Here is a 6,000-nt window from a genome sequence, read left to right on the forward strand (position 1 = left end):
AGACCGCAAAAGACTGCAGAGGGCGGTGGATGTAGCCCAGTCCATCACACAGACCAACCTCCCACCCTCTGCCAGAATTTTGTCCACCTCCCCCTCAACCTTCTCCGCTCAGTGGACATCAAATCCAGGCCAACCGGCCCTCACTCCCCCCCTCCCGAGATATTTGGTTTCCTCCCACACTTCAAAGACGTGGGTTACACAAACACAATAACTCAGCGGGACAGGCAGCATCTGGAGAGAAGAAATGGATTATGCCCCTGTCCCACTTAGGAAACCAGAACGGAAACCTCTGGAGACTTTGCGCCCCACCCAAGGTTTCCGTGCGGTTCCCGGAGGTTTTGTGTCAGTCCCCCTACCTGCTTCCACTACCTGCAACGGCCGGCAACCACCTGCAACCTCCGGGAACCGCACGGAAACCTTGTGTGGGGCGCAAAGTCTCCAGAGGTTTCCGTTCATGTTTCCTAAGTGGGACAGGGCCGTTACGTTTCGGGTCGGGACCGATCTTCAGACTGATGTGAGGGGAGTGGGTGGTACAGAGATCAAATGTGGTCGGAGACAGAAAGATTGGTCGGAGAACAAATTTCGTACAGACAAGCTTCCACAGTCGGGATTGAAACGGGAAAAACGGGAAAGCAGACTATTATCTAAATGGTGGCAGATTGGGAAAGGGGGAGATGCAGCGAGACCTGGGTGTCATGGTACACCAGTCATTGAAGGTAGGCATGCAGGTGCAGCAGGCAGTAAAGAAAGCGAATGGTATGTTAGCTTTCATTGCAAAAGGATTTGAGTATAGGAGCAGGGAGGTTCTACTGCAGTTGTACAGGGTCTTGGTGAGACCACACCTGGAGTATTGCGTACAGTTTTGGTCTCCAAATCTGAGGAAGGACATTATTGTCATAGAGGGAGTGCAGAGAAGGTTCACCAGACTGATTCCTGGGATGTCAGGACTGTCTTATGAAGAAAGACTGGATAGACTTGGTTTTATACTCTCTAGAATTTAGGAGATTGAGAGGGGATCTTATAGAAACTTACAAAATTCTTAAGGGTGGAAAGGTTGGACAGGCTAGATGCAGGAAGATTGTTCCCGATGTTGGGGAAGTCCAGGACACGGGGCCACAGCTTAAGGATAAAGGGGAAATCCTTTAAAACCGAGATGAGAAGAACTTTTTTCACACAGAGAGTGGTGAATCTCTGGAACTCTCTGCCACAGAGGGTAGTTGAGGCCAGTTCATTGGCTATATTTAAGAGGGAGCCCTTGTGGCTAAAGGGATCAGGGGGCATGGAGAGAAGGCAGGTACGGGATACTGAGTTGGATGATCAGCCGTGATCATATTGAATGGCGGTGCAGGCTCGAAGGGCCGAATGGCCTACTCCTGCACCTTATTTCTATGTTTCTATGTTTCTATGAAACCGGGTCTCCGGCGCTGTATACAGTAGCTCATCCGGTACACCACCATACAACTTACTGAGGATAGTCTCTGCATTAGGGAGATAGACCCGCCTAGTCTTCAAGATGTACGCCAAGCGGGCCTTTGCCTAATGGTACGTGGGACAGGGTCTGGAGGAAGGGGAGTTCCAGGACGCGCGGGACCACATGACATCCCTGGAGAAGGACTACCAAGCGCTGCCCCTGGATTCCACTAAACTCCAAAGAGCGGAGGATGAGGGAGATGGATAGAAGATATTATTGAAAGTCAAATATCACATTTATGTTGGAGAACATTGTTTGTGGTCTGTAGAACGGAAAGTCGATGATCCACATGCAGCTGGCGCAGCTGACTCCAAGTGCCACGTGTTTGACCATGAGCTAGTTTGCAATAATGGTATTGAACGCAAAAAAAGACAGATTGGCTAAATAGGTGGCTCAGCACTTCAACTCCCCCTCCCATCCCCCGTCTGACCCCTCTCTCCTGCGTCTCCTCCATGGCCAGAGTGAACAACACCGGAGATTGGAGGAACAGCGCCTCATATTCCGCTTGGGGAGTCTGCATCCTGGGGGCATGAACATTGAATTCTCACAATTCTGTTAGCCCTTGCTGTCTCCTCCCCTTCCTCAGCCCTCGGGCTCCTCCTCCTCCTTTTTCCTTCCTTATCCCCGCTACCCCCTATCAGTCTGAAGAAGGGTTTCGGCCCGAAACCTTACCTATTTCCTTCGCTCCACATCGATGCTGCCGCACCCGCTGAGTTTCTCCAGCATTTTTGTGTACCTTGGCTAAATAGGAGTCTGCCTTGTAGAAACATAGAAACATAGAAATTAGGTGCAGGAGTAGAGGCCATTCGGCCCTTCGAGCCTGCACCGTCATTTAATATGATCATGGCTGATCATCCAACTCAGTATCCCGTACCTGCCTTCTCTCCCTACCCTCTGATCCCCTTGGCCACAAGGGCCACATCTAACTCCCTCTTAAATATAGCCAATGAACTGGCCTCAACTACCCTCTGTGGCAGAGAGTTCCAGAGATTCACCACTCTCTGTGTGAAAAAAGTTCTCCTCATCTCGGTTTTAAAGGATTTCCCCCTTATCCTTAAGCTGTGACCCCTTGTCCTGGACTTCCCCAACATCGGGAACAATCTTCCTGCATCTAGCCTGTCCAACCCCTTAAGAATTTTGTAAGTTTCTATAAGATCCCCTCTCAATCTCCTAAATTCTAGAGAGTACAAGCCGAGTCTATCCAGTCTTTCTTCATAAGACAGACCTGCCATCCCAGGAATCAGTCTGGTGAACCTTCTCTGCACTCCCTCTATGGCAATAATGTCCTTCCTCAGATTTGGAGACCTCCTGTCCAGGTGGATTATTGCTGCTTGGTAGACTGTGCCAGACACAACACGCCTCTCCAAGCATTCATGATGGTGGGTGTCAAAGGTACAGGACAGTGGTCTGTAGTGGCGTGAAATTGCTTTTCCATGGAGGAGACAGAGAACGAGGGACAAGACCTTTGTGTAGATTTCAATTACAACACAAGTCGGTGGAGTGCAAAAGGGGCGGGTGATCAGCCTGTGTATGTCCCCTCCTTCACCCCGGGGTGCAGGGAGAGGGGGCGAATCTGGGTTGAGTTGATCGGGATATGGATCGATTAATCTGCGGGTTAGTATTAGTCTGATCATGGTGTGGGGGGGAGGGGAAGGGAGGGGGACACACACGATGCGTCAGTGCCAGTCTCCGCGCTGCAAGATTCTGGAATGAATGACATTGATCAGAAAAACTCATCGTGGTAAAAATCTGCCCCCCACCCACAGCCCGTTTACCACGTGACACGTCCGTCCCGACTGCTGAGGTACCATGTGTGGATGATTCATGTGGCGGTTCTGCAAGCGGGTTTAAAGTACTGGTCAGGACTTTCATATGAAGAAAGACTGGATAGACTCGGCTTGTACTCGCTAGAATCTAGAAGATTGAGGGGGGATCTTATACCATATAACCATATAACCATATAACAATTACAGCACGGAAACAGGCCATCTCGACCCTTCTAGTCCGTGCCGAACACATAATCTCCCCTAGTCCCATATACCTGCGCTCAGACCATAACCCTCCATTCCCTTCCCATCCATATAACTATCCAATTTATTTTTAAATGATAAAAACGAACCTGCCTCCACCACCTTCACTGGAAGCTCATTCCACACAGCTACCACTCTCTGAGTAAAGATACTTTATACAAACTTACAAAATTCTTAAGGGGTTGGACAGGCTAGATGCAGGAAGATTGTTCCCGATGTTGGGGAAGTCCAGGACAAGGGGCCACACACACACAGTTTAAGGATAAGGGGGTGAGTCTTTTAGGACCGAGATGAGAAAAACATTTTTCACACAGAGAGTGGTGAATCTGTGGAATTCTCTACCACATAAGGTAGTTGAGGCCACACAGTTCATTGGCTATATTTAAGAGGGAGTTAGATGTGGCCCTTGTGGCTAAAGGGATCAGGGGGTATGGAGAGAAGGCAGGTACAGGATACTGAGTTGGATGATCAGCCATGATCATATTGAATGGCGGCGCAGGCTCGAAGGGCCGAATGGCCTACTCCTGCACCTATTTTCTATGTTTCAATGTTTCTTCACAACAGAACACACGATGAATATAGAAACATAGAAACATAGAAATTAGGTGCAGGACCTGTGACCCCTTGTCCTGGACTTCCCCAACATCGGGAACAATCTTCCTGTATCTAGCCTGTCCAACCCCTTAAGAATTTTGTAAGTTTCTATAAGATCCCCTCTCAATCTCCTAAATTCTAGAGAGTATAAACCACGTCTACCCAGTCTTTCTTCATAAGACAGTCCTGACATCCCAGGAATCAGTCTGGTGAACCTTCTCTGCACTCCCTCTATGGCAATAATGTCCTTCCTCAGATTTGGAGACCAAAACTGCACGCAATACTCCAGGTGTGGTCTCACCAAGACCCTGTACAACTGCAGTAGAACCTCCCTGCTCCTATACTCAAATCCTCTTGCTATGAAAGCCAACATACCATTCGCTTTCTTTACTGCCTGCTGCACCTGCATGCCTACCTTCAATGACTGGTTTACCATGACACCCAGGTCTCGCTGCATCTCCCCCTTTCCCAATCGGCCACCATTTAGATAATAATCTGCTTTCCCGTTTTTGCCACCAAAATGGATAACCTCACATTTATCCACATTATACTGCATCTGCCAAACATTTGCCCACTCACCCAGCCTATCCAAGTCACCTTGCAGTCTCCTAGCATCCTCCTCACACCTAACACTGCCCCCCAGCTTAGTGTCATCCGCAAACTTGGAGATATTGCCTTCAATTCCCTCATCCAGATCATTAATATATGTTGTAAATAGCTGGGGTCCCAGTACTGAGCCTTGCGGTACCCCACTAGTCACTGCCTGCCATTGTGAAAAGGACCCGTTTACTCCTACTCTTTGCTTCCTGTCTGCCAGCCAGTTCTCTATCCACATTAATACTGAACCCCCAATGCCATGTGCCAATATTTGAGGAAGACGCCATCGATTAGGGCGAGGTACAGCTGCAGATGAGGAACTACGTTTTTATGTTTCCCATGGTCTCCACACATTAGGTGACCGCACATGAGAGAGTACAAAGGGGGGGGGGGGGCGGGGCAAAATTCTGGCAGAGGGTGGGAGGTTGGTCTGTGTGATGGACTGGGCTACATCCACCGCCCTCTGCAGTCTTTTGCGGTCTTTGGCAGAGCGGTTGCCAACCAAACATCTCGAACATGTTTAGATGTATTGGACAGATGCAGAATTTAGCCACCCTTGTCACAAAGTGGAGTCATTGGCTTGTTTTCTTCCCCATGGCCTACTGGTGTGGAAGACCAGAGGTTATGGGTGCAAGGTAGACACTTAAAATAACTGTAAGGATGATTCTCCCCGGAGTGGGATTGAAATCTTGACTCAGTGCCGAAAAAATGGGATTAGTGTTGGTGCGATTGTCAGGGGGGGAGGGGGATGGATGGGCCGAGAGGCCTGTTTCAATGCCACCCTCTGGGGTGTAAATGGGGGGGGGGAGGCTGATGTTGGCTGAAATGAGGTCGACAAATCTCATCTGCCCGTTGCCCAGAGCTATTCCACAACTCAACTATGACGGACATGACCGCGGACAATCCGCCGGCCTTTGCTTACTACAATGTCTCCGGGCAACCGCGGGTCAATTGTCCCGGCGAGGCCAATCCGAGGCGTGTGTTGGTGAGCGGGGCCGAGGTATAAGTAGGGCGAGTGGCGACATCCGCCATCGACCGCCCGGGACAACAGAGAGAGAGGATGGTGAGGACGTGACAGAACCCCCAGCGACTCCGCGTTCCATCCACCCGGGCATCTGATTGGTGGGAGGAGATGGATACATATCCCTCACCAATCACCTTTCACGTCCGGTTCTATCTGTCGACCGGATGTTCCATTCGCACCTTGGGCGGAGGTGTCTCTAACCGAGATGACATCCAAGTAGAACAAGGACACATTAGTTCCTCATCCGCAGTTGTACCTCGCCCCTATCGATGGCGTCTTCTACA

This window comes from Leucoraja erinacea, unplaced genomic scaffold (genome assembly GCF_028641065.1).
Source record: "Leucoraja erinacea ecotype New England unplaced genomic scaffold, Leri_hhj_1 Leri_1241S, whole genome shotgun sequence".
Lineage (NCBI taxonomy): Eukaryota > Metazoa > Chordata > Chondrichthyes > Rajiformes > Rajidae > Leucoraja > Leucoraja erinaceus.